At 40.7% G+C, this 22,184-nt stretch overlaps 1 protein-coding gene across 3 annotated transcripts in view; it reads left to right on the top strand.

Moving 5' to 3' along the window:
• The first annotated feature begins 1,298 nt into the window (after positions 1-1,298).
• The window catches only part of tfeb (transcription factor EB), a 129,909-nt gene continuing 109,023 nt past the window's right edge, over positions 1,299-22,184 (top strand). For all 3 annotated transcript variants that reach the window (XM_065000809.1, XM_065000802.1, XM_029676278.2), the window contains exon 1: positions 1,299-1,578. The gene's annotated coding sequence lies outside the window, so the exon portion shown is untranslated. The remainder of the gene's footprint in view (positions 1,579-22,184) is intronic.

Below are 22,184 nucleotides of genomic sequence, written 5' to 3'. Positions count from 1 at the left end.
CAATTACAGGCCTCTCTCATCTTTTAAGTGGGAGAACTTGCACAATTGGTGGCTGACAAAATACTTTTTTGCCCCACTGTAGATGGCCTACATGTCAAGAAACAGGGGTGCTGTTTCACTCACTCGGATGCTTTCTCCTGTGAGATACAATCAGGCTCTTGCGAATTTAAGACAAGTAATGAAACACAGAGAGACAAAAGATATATAATTTTATATATTTTTTTTTCTTGGTAATTATTTTGGGGAAGCCTGGCTTCTCTTGGCACCATGAATACACTGATTGCAACTACTGTGAAACCCCGCCATTCAGTTTCAACACCATGATTTAATAGCAATACACGCACAAGCATTAGTGAGAGTGAAGACAAGGAAGGTGTGCAGCAATGTATGGTCCATTTCAAATGGAAATTGTCAGGCAGTTGGGAATGTGGGACCATTAAAGTCAATCCTGGTTCAACCAAGTAAAGTACTGGGGTATAATCCTTACTCCAAACAGTTGCAAAACGTTTGCAACCTAAACTAGTGTTTCTATTGGACAGGTTCAGCAAACAGGGAGGGTCCTACCTAAATCTGTCCAATAGAAAAATAATGTTTTGTAACTGTTTGGAGTAGCCTAAGGATAACACCCCATGCATGCACTGACAGTCAACTCAACTATTATAACGTCACTTCCCCCGAAAATACCCTTGTCCAATAGAACTACACGAACCCCGAAAGAATATGCAATTGTTTTTGAAGTGATTCCAATGTTGTTGTTTTTTAAAATATTGCTTTTATTCCTCTGTGGTTGATGTAAGTAACATAGATTTACATTAAAATATATTCATTTCAATATTAACATCAAATATAAATGTAGTAATAAACAGATTAGGAATATTGTTTGTGATACTACATTTCCCACAGAAAGATTTTTTTGGGCCGAATACCTGTGAAACACGCTATGGAAAGATTCAAGCTGAATATTCTGTGGAATGGAGAAGGAGACCATTTAGCATTTGTTTTTTTGTGCCTGTATTTATCGTAGAATGTTTTGGATTGACATACAGAATTTTGTTACAAAGAAAACAGGACAAGTTGTACAATTTAATGGTTTTGATAATGATTTATTTCTGAAAATCTGATATTGATAAAATTGTAGTATATTTAATTCAACTGCTAATAATATTAATTTGTTTAGGATTCCTAGCAATATAAATAGTTTGTATATATGTTTGTTTGCAAAACATTTTTTACGACACCCCCCACCCATATTTCCATGTGCGCTCTTCCAACCCCGTCTATTGGTTGCCGGAGTTGTCACAAGTGAACACAGGTGACCTGGGACGCGCCAAGCTCCGCGGACAACATCACAACCAGCGGAAATAAAAACAATTAGCAGCTGGAGTGCCAGTGGAGTGTATCATCCATTTTTCTGAAATTATTAATGACACATAATGCCCTATTTTTTTGTTTTTTTGCGTAGTTTGTGTTTGAGGATACGAGCGATTCCACTGACCGCATTGGAGCGCACTGGTGGAAGACCCACGTAGTTTCCAGAACCTGCACTCCCAACTTCGTATCATCTGACCTTCAGAGCGTGTAAGTAATATTCCACCGATTAAAACTTCTGCGAACCGTAAATCGCCATGGGCCAACTCTGGAAAACGAACTAGGTTAGTTTTTATATTAAAGTAGCTGATCATGCATTGTGCGCCATAGTTTGCACTTTGGAAATCGATTTCACGGTCATTCAGCTCCAGCGTTCACGGACACTGCTGGATAAAAAGGCTTGGGTTTTTACCATTTTAAGTGTCTTTTGACATTTTTTTATTCATGTTTTGCCTAATAATAAACAATATAGGCTAGGTAATTGCATTAATAAACAGTATAGGTTAAATAATTGTATTTGTTGGATATGAGTTGGTAGTCAGCCCATCCTTTTCCTAAAACATTGACAGCTACAAACATGTTATAAATATTTATGCTACTTTTGTGCAATTTAGTGCACTTTTTTAAATCTCTGAACTGTCAAATGCAATTTCCTACCCTGGTGACTTTGCCATTTATGACCAACCTCTGGTTTCCGTGGACATATGGTTGATGACACTCTATCCAGAGCTATGCCGCTGCTATGTATAAACCGTGTTTGTGATACCCCGATACATCTCTTATATAAGGATAACTTTGCTGGAAAGCCGGGCGCTGGGGGCCAAACAGAGCCTAGCAAGCAGGCTGGTCTCACTAGACCTAACCATAGTAGGGTGTCCAATCAAACACGCATATATAGACTAATGGGTAAAGTAATGCTCCTCCTCTAAGAAAAAAATGGTCCAAACCTCATGTCTCTGTCATCTGTTCAAATGTTATTCGAGTTCTTACCTTTGTAGGATGGCCAAGAGTACACCCTGGTGTCATAGACTATACGTAACAAAGTCAACGCAAATACAGAAAATTCAAAATAGTCTTTATTTTATTTAACCCAGTTCCTACATTTGAATATAAAAATTGATTTTATCAAACAAAACTATGCTACATTTTTATCTCTGGGAGCATCAGGATGACAAAACAGATTACTCAATGTAAGTACATTATTTACCTTCAGCGGTAAATGTATCAAACCAGTTGCCGTGTAAGTTTTTTTGTGTGTGTATTCTCCTCAAACAAAAGCATAGTTTTTAGATTATCCGACAATACCATCCTATTGTTAACCCTAAACTTAACCTAACCCTAACACCCCTAGCCTAGCTAACGTTAGCCACCTAGCTAATGTTAGAATTAGCCACAGCAAATTGGAATGCATAACACATCAAATGTGTTGCAAATTTGTAACATATCATACAAAACAAGTGATGTGCACCACAAAATAATACATGCATAGTAGTTTGTGTCCCAGATTTTCATTTACTACGTTACGTCTACCAGTGAATCCAGGTTTCAGGAGCGAGATGGCACTGTCAAGTCCATGCGCTACTTGGCGGTACCTGTATTTTTCCTTCGTAGCTTGTCCCCCAACTTCTTTTTAGGGTGTTTTCACATATAATCCTCTTTCAAAAGGGCTGATCTCAGTCCTCTTTAAAGTCAACTCTGAGGTAAAAAAAGAGCAAATTGTATTCATACTGCCCTTGCCTTTGAATGAGGACTCAACTCTTTTGCCAGTTCACTTCAGCTATTTTGTGGTCCGAGTCCTCTTTGTATTTACATTGTTATGTTTAGAAAGGAACAAATATTTTTTTCCAACATTCACAAAGTGAGAGAGCGAGAGAGAGACTCCATCATTCACCTCTCTGTAGTCCAGGGTTTGACTGCAAGAAGCCCAAACGGATATCATTATTTCACTAAAACACCATTTCAAACCTTGCTTACAATTTAACAATTTTTTTATGTCCAACAATGAAAATAAAATAATGAAAAACATTATTTTTGCTCAGAAAACATGGGGGGCCAAATAAAACCACCTGAAGGTTGAGGAACCCTGGTGTAGTTCATACTAGGCCTATATGCAGTATATTATTATAATAATAATAATGAACTGGGTGTTTTGATCCCTGAATGCTGATTGGCTGACAGCTGTGGTATATCAGACTGTATACACCAGGTATGATAAAGCATTTATTTTTACTGCTCTAATTACGTTGGTAACGAGTTTTATAAAAGAAATAAGGCACCTCGTGGGTTTGTGGTATATGGCCAATATACCACGGCTAAGGGCTGTATCCAGGCACTCCGCGTTGCACATAAGAATGGCCCTTAGCCGTGGTATATTGGCCATATAACACACCCTCTTGGGCCTTATTGCGTAAGCATATTTTTACATGTTATAACACACAGTGGGAAACTGAGTTCTGTTGCCTGACCCTCACCATTTAAGACAATGGGGTTCAAATGTAATTAGGTTAGGCCTGGTCTATTGTCCATCTCACTAAGTCCTGACTACATACCACTGACACTTCTATTTTAGAGGAAATCTACCATTCCCACCCTGACTCGACTACTTTCACTATTGGGCGATTCCATTACATTTGCATGCAAAATCACAACTTTAATGTCTTATAGAAGAGACAAACAAAATAAATTAAACGTTTTATGTGTGTGGGGATAGGCAACTAGTGGCCCCCCTTTTGTAGGCCTGCTGACCAATAATTTAAAAAAGCATACATACATTAGGAACTCAGTCTGGGTCTCAACTTACTGTTGAGAGTTAGAATGATAGAATACACAGACATTTCTGAACACAGAAATGAAAATGTTAAAAAGATTTGTCATTTCCATTATTAGGATTTTAGTGAGGAAAAACAATGTGATTGATGTGTCACCCTTCGTTATGGATGTTAGCGTCAGAAATACCCATTCAATTCTTAAAGATTTGGCCTCCCAGGTGGCGCAGTGGTCTAGGGCACTGCAGCGCCACCAGAGGGAGGTCCGGGTTAGGGAGGGCCGGTAGGGATATCTTTGTCTCATCGCGCACCAGCGACTCCTGTGGCGGGCCGGGCGCAGTGCACACTAACCAAGGTTGCCAGGTGCACAGTGTTTCCTCCGACACATTGGTGCGGCTGGCTTCCGGGTTGGAGGCGCGCTGTGTTAAGAAGTAGTGCGGCTTGGTTGTGTTTCTGAGGACGCATGAGTATATAAACTTCTGACCCACTGGGAATGTGATGAAAGAAATAAAAGCTGAAATAAATCATTCTTCTATTATTCTGACATTTCACATTCCCAGGTGGCGCAGTGGTCTAGGGCACTGCATCGCAGCGCTAGCTGTGCCACCCGAGCCCGTACGGAGTTGGATAGTAGCTACTAATAATTGGATACTACGAAAAAGGGGGTGGGTAAAATAAATTCTAAACTTGTGGTTTACATTTTGTAAAAGGCAGAAGGCACCACAAGAAAGCGTACTTTAGTACTGCATAATTACATATGGTGTACAAGACCAGGCACCCTAACATATACAGTTGAAGTCAGAAGTTTACATACACCAAATACATTTTCACAATTCCTGACATTTAATCCTAGTAAAAATTCCCTGTCAGTTAGGATCACCACTTTATTTTAAGAATGTGAAATGTCAGAATAATAGAAGAATATTTATTTCAGCTTTTATTTCTTTCATCACATTCCCAGTGGGTCAGAAGTTTACATACACTCAATCAGTATTTGGTAGCATTGCCTTTAAATTGTCAAACGTTTCAGGTAGCCTTCCACAAGCTTCCCACAATACGTTGGGTACATTTCTGCCCATTCCTCCTGACAGAGCTGGTGTAACTGAGTCAGGTTTGTAGGCCTCCTTGCTCGCACACTTTTTTTCAGTTCTGCCCACAAATTGTCTATAGGATTGAGGTCAGGGCTTTGTGATGGCCACTCCAATACCTTGACTCTGTTGTCCTGAAGCCACAACTTTGGAAGTATGCTTGTGGTCATTGTCGGCAGGGTAGCCTAGTGGTTAGAGTGTTGGACTAGTAACCGGAAGGTTGCAAGTTCAAGCCCCCGTGCTGACAAGGTACAAATCTGTCGTTCTGCCCCTGAACAGGCAGTTAACCCACTGTTCCTAGGCCGTCATTGAAAATAAGAATTTGTTCTTAACTGACTTGCCTAGTTAAATAAAGGTTAAAAAATAAAATTAAAAAAATTGTCCATTTCAAAGACCCATTTGCGGCCAGGCTTTAACTTCCTCACTGTCTTGATGTTGCTTCAATATATCCACATCATTTCCTTTCCTCGTGATGCCATCTATTTTGTGAAGTGCACCAGTCCCTCCTGCAGCAAAGCACACCCACAACATGATGCTGCCACCCATGTTCCTCACGGTTGGGATGGTGTTCTTCGGCTTGCAAGCCTCCCCCTTTTTCCTCCTAACATAACGATGGTCATTATGGCCAAACAGTTATATTTTTGTTTCATCAGACCAGAGGAAATTTCACCAGAAAGTACAAGCTTTGTGCAGTTGCAAACCGTAGTTTGGCATTTTTATGGTGGTTTTGGAGCAGTGGCTTCTTCCTTGCTGAGCGGCCTGTCAGGTTATGTCGCTATAGGACTCGTTTTTACTGTGGATATAGATACTTTTGTGCCTGTTTCCTCCAGTATCTTCACAAGGTCCTTTGCTGCTGTTCTGGGATTGATTTGCACTTTTTACACCAAAGTACGTTCATCTCTAGGAGCCAGAACGCGTCTCCCTCCTGAGCGGTATGATGGCTGCGTGGTCCCATGGTGTTTATACTTGCGTACTATTTTTTGCACAGATGAACGTGGTACCTTCAGGCATTTGGAAATTGCTTCCAAGGATGAACCAGACTTGTGGTCTACAATTTTTTTTTCTGAGGTCTTAGCTGATTTCTATTAATTTTCCCATGATGTCAAGCAAAGAGGCACTGGGTTTGAAGGTAGGCCTTGAAATGCATCCACAGACCTCCAATTGTCTCAAATGTCAATTAGCCTATCAGAAGCTTCTAAAGCCATGACATAATTTTCTGGAGTTTTCCAAGCTGTTTAAAGGCACAGTCAACTTAGTGTATGTAAACTTCTGACCCACTAGGATTGTGAAATACTTTCTCTGTAAACAATTGTTGGAAAAATTACTTGTGTCATGCACAAAGTAGTTGTCCTTAACCGACTTGCCAAAACTATAGTTTGTTAACAAGAAATTTGTGGAGTAATTGAAAAACGAGTTTTAATGACTCAAGTCTATGTAAACTTCAGTCTTCAACTGTGTGTGTGTGTACGGTAGTAATGTAATATATATATATATATATATATTACATTACTACCGTTCAACAGTTTGGGGTCACTTGGACATTTCCTTGTTTTTGAGAGAATCTCACATTTTTTGTCCCTTTAAAATACATCGACTTGATCAGTAATACAGTGGAGACATGGTTAATGTTGTAAATGACTATTGTAGCTGGAAATGGCAGCTTTTTAATGGAAGATCTACATAGGCGTACAGAGGTCCATTATCAGCAACCATCACTCCTGTGTTCCAGTGGCACGTTGTGTTCGCTAATCCAAGTTTATCATTTTAAAAGTCTAATTGATCGTTAGGAAACCATTTTGCAATTATGTTAGCACAGCTGAAAACTGTTGTGGTGATTTTAAAGAAGCAATAAACCTGGCCTTCTTTAGACTAGGTGAGTATCTGGAGCATCACCATTTGTGGGTTCGATTATAGTCTCAAAATGGCCAGAAACAAAGACCTGAAACTCGTCAGTCTATTCTTGTTTTGAGAAATGAAGGCTATTCCATGTGAGAAATTACCAAGAAACTCTAGATCTGGTACAACGCGGTGTACCAGGGAGTGGTACACAGAGGAAAATAAACATCTTTGAAATGGTTGCCTTTTTTATATTATTGTTCTCTCTCTCTCAAGGATAATTATGAACGTGGTTTAATTTGTAAATGACTAACTTGATTTGCGCTCAGGTTGACTTCTACACAGAGTCGCCCTATTAGACATTTCTGAGAAATAGCCTGTCAGTGAATGACCTCAAAGCAACCTTTTCACATGTATTCATGAGCTTCATATGGGCAATGCTCAATGTCAGGAGTTCCACAACTAAAGTTCCAAGCATACAGAATTTGTTTGTAAACAAAGTCTGTATGTAGATGTTAAATTGTTCTGACTAACTACAGTAAATTATGTATTTGTATATCAAATATGAATTTCTACAGGTCAACAGCAGAAATATTAGTCTTTTGGCCTGTTCAGTGAATTGTGATATGGAGAACATACAGTAGAATAGACCCATATTGTCTGTAGCACAACAGGTAAGCACTATTTGAGGAATGTGGATGGATGGGCCGTTGTAAAAAAACAACAACAACAAAAAACATGGTGGGATGTCTGTCTGCAACCCCCCCACTCCCTGTATTTCTATACAGGTTGTGGTATCGTCGTACCATCGTTCTCTCATCCTCAGCTTTACAATATTACCGGCTTATTACACAAGGGGGCGCCAGAGAAATGCAAAAAAGACCATTGGTTGTCGCTTGCCACAAAGCTAACAAAATTAGCACAAGTAACAGTGAATTTCCATGGAGGCTGCTAGCTAAATATGCTAACGATTGCACATGAAAATAAATTAATTGCAAAGACCGGTAATCTAGCTCATAAAGTTTTACATAGGTAGGAGCTACCGACTGTCATTTCTGGTGAGTTTGGACATTACCAGTTAATGTGATCATGGTGTAAATGAACAAAGTTTTAATGTATTCGTGTCTGAAGGAAGAACAGTACTGGCTCTGGGAGCAGCATGTTTACATGCTGTGTGGATTCTAGTCGCTACGGCTCTGGGAAAAGATTGGGGAGGAGCAGACTGCCCAGAATGGAGAGGGGAAAAAAACACAAGGAAATCAAAAGATGTCAGTGGCAGCTGTATAGAACTCAACCAAAGGACTTTGACTGAACAAACACGGCAGAAAGCTAGTTACATATATTGCAGCTTAAAGATTAAATTTGCTGTTAGAACCTTTTGTAGGAGCATCGTTAAATCTGAGCTTGTTCCCAAAACCATCGTTTTAACATTGCATTTAAATTATGAGCATTTAACACTTGCCTAAGGTCACTCGTAGAACATCTAAGTGCTTGGTTAGATACATTTTTGCTCTCCCACGTCGTTTTCTAGTCTACTCCGATATCTGCTAAACACGGAATCACATGGTTTCTCCATCGTTGTGACCGCCGCTAACTTCAGAACAAAGTTGACTACAATTGATACAAGCAAGCGACGTATAAAAAGTGAGATGGCTTCATTAAAATATAAACTGTAGGCTATGTCAATCATATTGAAATACATTTATAATTCAACAGAGTTGTATTTTGCTACAGACTTCAGTCTATAATTAGTCTCTATATATTTCAAGATGTGTTGCCTAGAGTGCACAATGATTTTTGTTGTTTTATTGGGTAAGCATTAGAATAAGAATAACCTCAATATTTGCAGATATAGGTGGTAATATCTCTCTAGCCGCTGATGCGTCGTGTAGGAGCTGATCCGTCATCAGCATTGTGAAATAATGTAAATGTTAAGGTAATATGGAGAAAGCAGATCCAAGAGCAGCACTCCCTTTCTTTCGATCCTATCAGTATCAACGCATGCTCCAATGACTCACTGTGCGACCGTTCTCTCTGCATGGTGTTTTGGGAAACTTATGTTTCATCTTCAGCCGTTGTAGGAAAGATGCATCGTTAAAACACTCATAAGCCTAGTTCCATCGTTATCCATTCACAGCTACAGTGCATTCGGAAAGTATTCAGACCCCTTGACTTTTTAAATATTTTAGTACGTTACGTTACACCTTATTCTAAAATGGATTAAATTAGTTTTCTTCCCTCACCAATCTACACCGCCCCCATAATGAAAAAATAAATAAATGTATGAATAAATAAATGAAATCACATTTTAAACAAGGATTTAGACCCTTTACTCAGCACTTTGAAGCACGTCTGGTTGCGATTACAGCCTCTCATCTTCTTGGGTATGACTCTAAAAGCTTGGCACACCTGCATTTGGGGAGTTTCTCCCACTTTTCTCTGCACATCCTCTTGTTCGATCGGGTTCAAGTCCGGGTCCGGGCTGGGCCACTCAAGGACATTCCGAGACTTGTCCCGAAGCCACGCATGTGTTGTCTTGGCTGTGTGCTAGGGTCGTTGTCCTGTTGGAAGGTGAACCTTTGCCCCAGACTGAGGTCCTGAGTGCTCTGGAGCAGGTTTTCATCAAGGACCTCTACTTTGCTCCGTTCATCTTTCCCTCGATCCTGAATACTTCCCATCCCTGCCGCTGAAAAACATCCCCACAGCATGCCTCCACCATACTTCATCTTAGGGTTGGTGCAAGGTTTCCTCCAGACATGATGCTTGGCATTCAGGCCAAAGAGTTCAATCTTGCTTTCATCAGACCAGAGAATCCAAGGAAGCAGCTGCTCTTCCTGTGGTCCAGCAAAATTAATGCAGTTTGAAAATATTGTAATGTTTTTTAAATTGTACAGACTTTGTGCCCTCTGGCCCCTACTCCACCACTACCATATATATATATATACATTACAAAATCTATGTGTGTAAGCATGTGTCTGTGCCTATGTTTGTTGCTTCACAGTCCCCACTGTTCCATAAGGTGTTTTTTAATCTTTTTAAAATCAAATTTTAATGCTTGCATGAGGTAAGTACCTGAGGTGAGGTAAGTTAAGTATGGTCCAGAAAAACACTGAACCACTGCTACTCTAACTTCTGCGACGCATACAAGGCCCTCCCCAGCCCTCCCTTTGGCAAATCCGACCACGACTCCATCTTGCTCGTACTGTCCTATAGGCAGAAACTCGATCAGGATGTACCCATGACTAGAACCATTCAACGCTGGTCTGACCAATCGGAATCCACGCTTCAAGATTGTTTTGATCACGTGGACTGGAAGATGTTCTTGGGAAGCCTCAGACAATGACAACCATTTATACGCTGACTCGTGAGTGAGTTTATTAGGAAGTGCATTGGAGATGTTGTACCCAACCAGAAACTATAAAAAACTACCCCAACCAGAAACTGTGGATAGAAGGCGGCATTTGTGCAAAACTGAAAGCGCGAACCACCGCATTCAACCATGGAAAGAGGTCGGGGAATATGGCTGAATATAAACAGTGTAGTTATTCCCTCTGCTAGGCAATCAAACAAGCAATGTCAGTATAGGGACAAAATGGAGACTCAATGTAATGGCTCGAGGCGTGGCCATGCACGCAGTCAAGTTTGCGGACTACACAATAGTAGTGGGCTTGATTACCATCAACAACGAGACTGGGTGAGCTCCCCCCTATCCACATCGACGGGACAGCAGTGGAGAAGGTGGAAAGCTTTAAGTTCCTCGGTGTACACATCACGGACAAACTGAATTGGTCCACCCAAACAGACAGCGTGGTGAAGGCGCAACAGTGCCTCTTCAACCTCAGGAGGCTGAAGAAATTTGACTTGTCACCTAAATCCTTCACAGATGCACAATTGAGAGCATCCTGTTGGGCTGTATCACCGCCTGCTACGGCACCTGCTCCGTCCACAACTGCAAGCCTCTCCAGAGGGTAGCGCGGTCTGCACAACGCATCATCAGGGGCAAACTACCTGCCCTCCAGGACACCTACAGCACCTGATGTCACAGGAAGGTCAAAAAGATCATCAAGGACAACAACCACCCGAGCCACAGCCTGTTCACTCCGCTACCATCCAGAAGGCGAGGTCAGTACAGGTGCATCAAAGCTGGGACAGAGAGACTGAAAAACGGCTTCTCTCTAGTCCATCAGACTGCTAAACAACCAACACTAACACAGAGATGCTGCTTGCAAAGACCCAAATCACTGGCCACTTTAGTGATACCTTTTTTTTATTAAATCAATTTATTAGTCACTTTAATGCCACTAATGTTTACATATCCTACATTACTCATCTCATATGTATATATTGTATTTCATACCATCTATTGCATCTTGCCTATGCCGCATGGCCATCGCTCATCCGTATGTATGTGTGTATATATATATATTTTTTCCATCCCTTTACGTGTGTGTAGATAGTTGTTGTGAATTTTTTAGATATTACGGCACTGTTGGAACTAGAAACACAAGCATTTCACTACAAGCGCATTAACATCTGCTAACTATGTGTATGTGACAAATAAAATGTAATGAGGAATGGAGTTCCATGTAGTCATGGCTCTATTTAGTACTGTGCGCCTTCCGTAGTCTGTTTTGGACTTGGCAACTGTTAAGTCCTTTTTTGTGGCACCTGACCACATGACTGAACAGTAGTCCAGGTACTACAAATCTAGGGCCTGCAGGACCTGCCCTGTTGACAGTGCTGTTAACTTCTTATGGTTTAGGGGACGCTTGCATCCCACTCTGCCAAAAGCCATGGAAAATGCAGCACGGCAAATTCAAATAAATTATATAAAAATCTAACTTTCATTAAATCACACATGTAAGATACTAAATTAAAGCTACACTCGTTGTGAATCCAGCCAATACATCAGATTTTAAAAAGGCTTTTCGGCGGAAGCATAAGAAGCTATTATCTGAGGATAGCACAACAGTAAACAGAGGGTGCATATTTCAACCCTGCAGGCGCTACACAAAACGCAGAAATAATATATTAAACATGCCTTACCTTTGACGAGCTTCGATTAATTCCGTTCATATATATCCAAAATGTCCAATTATTTGGCGTATTTGATCCAGAAAAAAACGGCTTCCAAATTGCGCAACGTCACTACAAAATATTTCAAAAGTTGCCTGTAAACTTTGCCAAAACATTTCAAACTACTTTTGTAATACAATTTGAGGTATTTTTAAACGTTAATAATCGATCAAATTGAAGACGGGTCTGTGTTCAATACAGGAAGACAAACAAACCAACGCTACTTTTCAAGTCTTGCGCAACTCTCAACAGTGTTAAGCAGTTCCTAGATGGCCGTACTTCATTGCACAAAGGAATAACCTCAACCAAATTCCAAAGACTGACATCCAGTGGAAGCGGTAGGAACTGAAAACAAGTTCCTAAAATACCGTTTCCCAATGAGAACTCACTGAACAGACAAACTTAAAAAATAAAAATAAAATTCTGAACGGTTAGTCCTCAGGGTTTTGCCTGCTACATAAGTTCTGTTATACTCAGACATGATTCAAACAGTTTTAGAAACTTCAGTGTTTTCTATCCAAATCTACTAATAATATCCACATCTTATATTCTTGGCATGAGTATCAGGAAGTTGAAATTGGGCACGCTATTTATCCAAAAGTGAAAATGCTGACCCCTATACCTTAGGAAGTTAAGAAAATAAAAAATAGGTTCAGAACGGCTAGCCCTTGGATGTACACAGAGAGCTAATATTAATAATATGCATGTCAATCTCTCCTGGCTCAAAGTGGAGGAGAGATTAACTTCATCACTGCTTCTTTTATAACAGGTATTGACATGTTGAATGCACCAAGCTTTCAGTTTGAACCTCTGGCGCACAGCTCGTACACCCATGCATACCCTACAAGACATGCCACGAGGTCTCTTAACTTCTTTCGTCGAGCTAGCCCGGATCCGGGATCGTGGCTACAGCCTCAAGACCATTACCATAACGCAACGTTAACTATTCATGAAAATCGCAAATGAAATTAAATAAATATGCTAGCTCTCAAGCTTAGCGTTTTGTTAACAACACTCATCTCAGATTTTCAAAAATATGCTTCTCAACCATAGCAAAACAAGCATTTGTGTAACAGTATTGACAGCTAGCATAGCATTTAGCGTTAGCGTTCAGCAGGCAACATTTTCACAAAAACCAGAAAAGCATTCAAATAAAATAATTTACCTTTTGAAGAACTTCGGATGTTTTCAATGAGGAGACTCTCAGTTAGATAGCAAATGTTCAGTTTTTCCTGAAAGATGATTTGTTTAGGAGAAATCGCTCCATTTTGTGCGTCACGTTTGGTTACCAAAAAAAAACGAAAATTCAGTCATCAAAACGCCTAACTTTTTTCCAAATTAACTCCAAAATATCGACTGAAACATGGTAAACGTTGTTTAGAATCAATCCTCAAGGTGTTTTTCACATATCTCTTCGATGATATATCGTTCGTGGAAGTCTCCTCTCTCCTCTGAATCCCATGGGAAAATGCCTGCAGCTGAAGATTACGCACCAATTTCAACAAAGGATACCTGGCGGACACCTGGTAAATGTAGTCTCTTATGGCCAATCTTCCAATGATATGCCTACAAACACGTCACAATGCTGCAGACACCTTGGGGGAACGGCAGAGCGTGTAGGCTCGTTCAGGGCGCATTCACAGCCATATAAAGAGACAATGAAAAACAGCGCCTCAAAAATTTTGCTCATTTCCTGTTTGAAGTTTCATCTTGGTTTCGCCTGTAGCATCAGTTCTGTGGCACTCACAGATAATATCTTTGCAGTTTTGGAAACGTCAGAGTGTTTTCTCTCCAAGCTGTCAATTATATGCATAGTCAAGCATCTTTTCGTGACAAAATATCTTGTTTAAAACGGGAACGTTTTTTATCCAAAAATGAAATACTGCCCCTAGAGCTCCAAGAGGTTTTAAGAAGGTAGAACCTAGGGTCTGTAGGACCTGCCTTGTTGATAGTGCTGTTAAGAAGGTAGAGTAGCTCCTTATCATGGATCAATATGTTTTGACCATGACAGTTTACAATCCAGGATAACTCCAAGCAGTTTGGTGTTTTAGTGAATAATTTGTCCCAAACGCAATGCTTTCACTTTTTGAAATATTTAGGACTAACTTATTCCTTGTCACCCACTCTGAAACTAAAACTCTCTAAGTGTTGCAGTCAATTCAGTCGCTGTAGTAGATGACATGTATAGGGTTGAGTCATCCACATACAGTGGGGCAAAAAGTATTTAGTCAGTCACCAATTGTGCAAGTTCTCACACTTAAAAAGAGAGGCCTGTAATTTTCATCATAGGTAGAGACAAAATGAGAAAAAAGAATCCAGAAAATCACATTGTAGGATTTTTTAAATGAATTTATTTGCAAATTATGGTGGAAAATAAGTATTTGGTCACCTACAAACAAGCAAGATTTCTTGCTCTCACAGACCTGTAACTTCTTCTTTAAGAGGCTCCTCTGTCCTCCACTCGTTACCTGTATTAATGGCACCTGTTTGAACTTGTTATCAGTATAAAAGACACCTGTCCACAACCTCAAACAGTCACACTCCAAACTCCACTATGGCCAAGACCAAAGAGCTGTCAAAATTGTAGACCTGCACCAGGCTGGGAAGACTGAATCTGCAATAGGTAAGCAGCTTGGGTTGAAGAAATCAACTGTGCGAGCAATTATTAGGAAATGGAAGACTTACAAGACCACTGATAATCTCACTCGATCTGAGGCTCCACGCAAGATCCCACCCCGTGGGGTCAAAATGATCACAAGAACAGTGAGCAAAAATCCCAGAACCACACGGTGGGACCTAGTGACTGTGCCAGGTGATTTATACTACTATCTGTACTTATTGGTGGCACAGATGCTGTTTCATCCTTTCCTACACTTAAATTACCCTTGCCTAATGATTGCATCTGACGCTGGGCTTGCAGCACGGCTATCCTCACCATAATGCGATCTTTCTCCTGGGGCTGCAGGTAGCCTAGTGGTTAGAGCGATGGGCCAGTAACCGAAAGGTTGCTAGATCATATCCCTTGGCTGACAAGGTAAAAATCTGTTGTTCTGCCCCTGAACAAGATACAGTTCCTAGGCTGTTGTAATTAAGAATTTGTTCTTAAGACTTGCCTAGTTAAATAAAATATTATGAGTACAGCGACTGCAATTAGAAGGTATAATGTTAAAGTTTCTACTTAGCTTCGGCTGGTGGAGGTCTTTATAGAACCATGTCCGGGGTGGAACATTTTTAAATATAGAACGGTAATTAAAAAGTAAAAACCGTGAAGTTGGCAGGTAGCTAAGTAACGTTAGCAACAGTAGACTGAGTGGTTTCGTTCCATTACGAGTTGAACCACGTCAAGGTTAATTCCATTCTCTTGACGAGACTCAAAGCTAGCTTGTGTGTGTCAGTGGAGTGCATGACTTTGTCTGTGCCATAGGTCATGAATTAGGAAAATCTATATTGCTAATGACATGAGGAGACATTATTATTATTATTGCTAGCCCTTTCTTTGTAATATTGGAATTAAGATATTGAATTACTGTCTGATCGTACATCCTTTAATATGATTTAGTTATAAAACCATTAAGTTAAATCTGTCCACACAGCCACTTACCTGCTGACATAGGGACCAGGCAGTTGTTTGTGTGTGTGTCCCTACATTCAGTTTGTGTAGTTGGTGCCAGTGCTCTACTTAGTCAGTTTCTCTAGTTTGGGCCTTTTTCTGTTAATGTGCAACCTGATCTGGTTTCCCCTTCTTTTCTCTCTCTCTCTCGCTCCCTCTCTCGCAAAACAAAATGCAGCTGCAGTACACCAACTACCCCTGGAAGGTTAAGTTCACCGTAGGTTATAGGCTATTGGGGACATTGTTTGATCAACTAGAATAGACCATGTTAACTGATGCACGGTTAGATTTCTCATCATTTCAACATAGCCTATCACTAGAAGTATCAGTTGTGCATGTTTACTGTTAACAGCTTCCATTTCCTTAAAGGGGTGTGTCAGTAAGACTCCCAGACGGGCTTGTTCCAGTGCTCATGTTATGGCTGTATCCTGTGTGTTTTTCTGTATTTTCAGGCTACTTGGACTAGTGTCTACATGGAAGTGGTGGTGACAGGGTTAACTTACTACAGGTAAACACAGGCATCTAGAGATGGGGTCAGTGGTGCCTGTAATCAGATGAGAAAGCAGCCGGTTGTGTGTGTACACGCCCTGCCCTGGTTCCTAGAAGTCTGGTATGGGCAATTCCACAGTAACGGACTTATGCTTTGACTCAGTTTCACTTTAAAGTGGATACCAAACAATTACATTTTATTTCAAAGTTTAACAAACATTGCAACTCTATAAACAAGGACTACTTTGAAACATTTACACAGAAAATGGCACAAAAAACACATTTGCTGGAAGAATTGTGCTGATGCAAATTTGCTAACGGAATTCAAATCTATTTTTTTATGTGACCACAGTTTCCAGAAAGCTGTTAGAAATGGGAGCAGATACTGTATTTAAGATTCAAAAGATGTCTGCAGAAAGAATGGGGTATCAGCTATGACATTACACAGTTTGAAATTATTATCTTTTGGTTATTGAAATATAGTAGGTGAAGTGGATTTACATCCAGTAATGGAATTACACTAATGGTATTGCATCATGGGTCCCTGATCTGTACTATACAGAAATGCACAATTATGGATTTCATATTTTCTTCTTGGTGATGTATACTGACTAGGTACACAAAGGTATAAATATGCAATATGCTTATTTTGCATATTTGGGTATTATTCTACACACTGGCTATTAACACTGGTTGGTCCGGAACAGACCAAATCTGAACCAATCGTAGAAGTCTGTTTCACAAGTTTGGATGTCACTATACAGCACAGTATGGTACAGTAAAGTAGATATTTTCAGAATAGACACTACTTCTCTTTACTGTGCTGTACTTTTCTTTACTGTTCTCTACTGTACTGTCCAAACTTGTGAAACATAAGTATTTCTCTACACTCGCGTTATCTGCTAACCATGTTTATGTGACCAATAACATTTGATTTGACATGGATGTCTATTTGGTTCAGATTTGGTCCGGCCAGGGTGGTTTTCCGTTGCTCAGTGGGTGAGGATGCTGGTTACAGTAAATGGAAAGCGGGTAGGTGTCAGTAAGATACTGGAGAGGGGACATTTACTAGAGAGCGGGGTCGTCCAGACTGTTTTCAGTCTTGCTTTGACCACAGGAAGAGAAAGAAAACAGTTATAAGCTGAACATAACGATATGCCAGTTGAAAGGAGGACAGTAGCAGGTGATCCAACTGCGGTTTGACTACTATAATTTCCAGTAATTGCAGTAATTCTATTACAGATTTGAGTTTCAATCACTTCAAGTTTGTTTAAAGTTTATGAATAATTATCAGTAAAAACACATTGGTCGGTGTACCACTACTTGTTACTTATGTGAACTTTCATGAATCCTTCAGCATGAGGAGAGCGATTTAGAAAGTATCTTAAAGATAATACAGTAGGTGGGTTTTTCATAAAGGAATTACAAAGCGCAAGGCAATATTTCTTAATCTTAGATTGCGAAATAGTTTACCCTCTTAAGCGTTTTATTAGTTGGCAGGGGTCTTCAAAATGATTATGCTGTGATCTATTTCCATTACCGTATGACCTTTCTTTGGTAGATGTTCTCAAAGATCTGTTTTCCTTCTGACCAGAAGTCAAAGCCTTTGTTTTTTCCTAATTGTTAGGATGGAAAATGGTTGTAAAATGTATATATGACCAGTTTGTGTTTGTGCCTCTTTTTGATCGGCTTCTACATATGACCAAAGGATCAGGGTTGGTGTTCTGTTAAAGAAAACAACATTCATAAATGGAGTGTTATGCAGCCCTTATGCTCCAACTCCTCTGTAAAGTACAAATGAACAGGGGACATGAATAGCTATGCTCGCCAAATGATGCCACGTACAGAGAGCAGTACAAATGAACAGGGGACATGAATAGCTATGCTCGCCAAATGATGCCACGTACAGAGAGAAGTACAAATGAACAGGGGACATGAATAGCTATGCTCGCCAAATGATGCCACGTACAGAGAGAAGTACAAATGAACAGGGGACATGAATAGCTATGCTCGCCAAATGATGCCACGTACAGAGAGAAGTACAAATGAACAGGGGACATGAATAGCTATGCTCGCCAAATGATACCACGTACAGAGAGAAGTACAAATGAACAGGGGACATGAATAGCTATGCTCGCCAAATGATGCCACGTACAAAGAGAAGTACAAATGAACAGGGGACATGAATAGCTATGTTCGCCAAATGATGCCACGTACAGAGAAAAGTACAAATGAACAGGGGACATGAATAGCTATGCTCGCCAAATGATGCCACGTACAGAGAGCAGTACAAATGAACAGGGGACATGAATAGCTATGCTCGCCAAATGATACCACGTACAGAGAGCAGTACAAATGAACAGGGGACATGAATAGCTATGCTCGCCAAATGATGCCACGTACAAATGAACAGGGGACATGAATAGCTATGCTCGCCAAATGATGCCACGTACAGAGAGAAGTACAAATGAACAGGGGACATGAATAGCTATGCTCGCCAAATGATACCACGTACAGAGAAAAGTACAAATGAACAGGGGACATGAATAGCTATGCTCGCCAAATGATACCACGTACAGAGAAAAGTACAAATGAACAGGGGACATGAATAGCTATGCTCGCCAAATGATACCACGTACAGAGAAAGTACAAATGAACAGGGGACATGAATAGCTATGCTCGCAAATGATGCCACGTACAGAGAGAAGTACAAATGAACAGGACATGAATAGCTATGCTAAATGATGCCACGTACAGAGAGCAGTACAAATGAACAGGGGACATGAATAGCTATGCTCCTAAATGATACCACGTACAGAGAGAAGTACAAATGAACAGGGGACATGAATAGCTATGCTCGCCAAATGATGCCACGTACAGAGAGCAGTACAAATGAACAGGGGACATGAATAGCTATGCTAAATGATACCACGTACAGAGAGAAGTACAAATGAACAGGGGACATGAATAGCTATGCTCAAATGATACCACGTACAAATGAACAGGGGACATGAATAGCTATGCTCGCCAAATGATGCCACGTACAGAGAGCAGTACAAATGAACAGGGGACATGAATAGCTATGCTCGCCAAATGATGCCACGTACAGAGAGAAGTACAAATGAACAGGGGACATGAATAGCTATGGACAAATGATGCCACGTACAGAGAGAAGTACAAATGAACAGGGGACATGAATAGCTATGCTCGCCAAATGATGCCACGTAGAGAGAAGTACAAATGAACAGGGGACATGAATAGCTATGCTCGCCAAATGATACCACGTACAGAGAGAAGTACAAATTAACAGGGGACATGAATAGCTATGCTCGCCAAATGATGCCACGTACAAAGAGAAGTACAAATGAACAGGGGACATGAATAGCTATGTTCGCCAAATGATGCCACGTACAGAGAAAAGTACAAATGAACAGGGGACATGAATAGCTATGCTCGCCAAATGATGCCACGTACAGAGAGCAGTACAAATGAACAGGGGACATGAATAGCTATGCTCGCCAAATGATACCACGTACAGAGAGCAGTACAAATGAACAGGGGACATGAATAGCTATGCTCGCCAAATGATACCACGTACAGAGAGCAGTACAAATGAACAGGGAACATGAATAGCTATGCTCGCCAAATGATGCCACGTACAGAGAGCAGTACAAATGAACAGGGGACATGAATAGCTATGCTCGCCAAATGATACCACGTACAGAGAGAAGTACAAATGAACAGGGGACATGAATAGCTATGCTCGCCAAATGATACCACGTACAAATGAACAGGGGACATGAATAGCTATGCTCGCCAAATGATGCCACGTACAGAGAGCAGTACAAATGAACAGGGGACATGAATAGCTATGCTCGCCAAATGATGCCACGTACAGAGAGAAGTACAAATGAACAGGGGACATGAATAGCTATGCTCGCCAAATGATGCCACGTAAGAGAGAAGTACAAATGAACAGGGGACATGAATAGCTATGCTCGCCAAATGATGCCACGTACAGAGAGAAGTACAAATGAACAGGGGACATGAATAGCTATGCTCGCCAAATGATGCCACGTACAGAGAGAAGTACAAATGAACAGGGGACATGAATAGCTATGCTCGCCAAATGATACCACGTACAGAGAGAAGTACAAATGAACAGGGGACATGAATAGCTATGCTCGCCAAATGATACCACGTACAGAGAAAAGTACAAATGAACAGGGGACATGAATAGCTATGCTCGCCAAATGATGCCACGTACAGAGAGCAGTACAAATGAACAGGGGACATGAATAGCTATGCTCGCCAAATGATACCACGTACAGAGAGAAGTACAAATGAACAGGGGACATGAATAGCTATGCTCGCCAAATGATGCCACGTACAGAGAGAAGTACAAATGAACAGGGGACATGAATAGCTATGCTCGCCAAATGATGCCACGTACAGAGAGAAGTACAAATGAACAGGGGACATGAATAGCTATGCTCACCAAATGATACCACGTACAGAGAGCAGTACAAATGAACAGGGGACATGAATAGCTATGCTCGCCAAATGATGCCACGTACAGAGAGAAGTACAAATGAACAGGGGACATGAATAGCTATGCTCGCCAAATGATGCCACGTACAGAGAGAAGTACAAATGAACAGGGGACATGAATAGCTATGCTCGCCAAATGATACCACGTACAGAGAAAAGTACAGTAATGAGCTAGCATGTACAGGATTCACAAATCAACAGATAAAAAGTTAATAAATGAATGAAATGCATAAATATCACTAATCTACCGGTAGAGGACTATAATATCACCAATATACCGGTAGAGGACTATAATATCACCAATATACCGGTAGAGGACTATAATATCACCAATATACCGGTAGAGGACTATAATATCACCAATCTACCGGTAGAGGACTATAATATCACCAATCTACCGGTAGAGGACTATAATATCACCAATCTACCGGTAGAGGACTATAATATCACCAATCTACCGGTAGAGGACTATAATATCACCAATCTACCGGTAGAGGACTAATATCTACCGGTAGAGGACTATAATATCACCAATCTACCGGTAGAGGACTATAATATCACTAATCTACCGGTAGAGGACTAATATCTACTGGTAGAGGACTATAATATCACTATGTCAGTGACAATGTACACTTAAACACAATATCTGTGTTTAACCATAGAATTGATTATGATTTTCATGGGACAATTTTTCAGTAACCTTCCTCTTCCTCATAGACACATTAGAAAGGGAAGAGTTAAGGGGGGCAGGGGATGTTTGAGGGGGAATGCAGAAGAAGGAAGTGTGCGTCATTAAAGGGGCACTTACAACAACATAAGGAATGTACACTATCTGGCATGGGAACAATACAGATTTTGTGTAGTTATACAACGTCAAATTCAGCACTTGTTACATATAAATGCTTTCATTTAAAAAAAGACTCTTAGCTTTCATTTGACACCCAATTTGACATGTTCCTATAAACTTCATGTTGGTGCTCATGGGTCCCTTTTTAGATGGAAATGCCCTTATTTGAAAGCTTCAGTGGGTGCTCTGTGCTGCCTGAGGTGTTTTTACTAGAATGCATACTTGGCTGACTCTTCAGTAACACGTGAGGTCTGTGATATGGAGTCACGATATGGGAAATTATGTTGACCTTCAATGATTTGCTTCTGAAGTCATGAGTAGTGTCAAATTGAACAATTGTGTAAAAATATTTCCTGTTGGCCTCCCGAATGGCACAGTGGTCTAAGGCACTGCATCGCAGGCTCTGTCACAGCCGGCCCTGGTCGGGAGACCCACGGGGCAGCGCACAATTGGCCCAGCGTCGTCCAGGTTAGGGGAGGGTTTAGCCGGCAGGGGATGTCCTTGTCCCATCGTGCACCAGCGACTCCACTGCGCACGGCCCACCACAGCACGCT

The sequence above is a fragment of the Oncorhynchus nerka genome, linkage group LG2 (assembly GCF_034236695.1).
Source record: "Oncorhynchus nerka isolate Pitt River linkage group LG2, Oner_Uvic_2.0, whole genome shotgun sequence".
Lineage (NCBI taxonomy): Eukaryota > Metazoa > Chordata > Actinopteri > Salmoniformes > Salmonidae > Oncorhynchus > Oncorhynchus nerka.
Note: the sequence above shows the minus strand (reverse complement) of the source record. Positions and strands in the feature narration are given on the sequence as shown.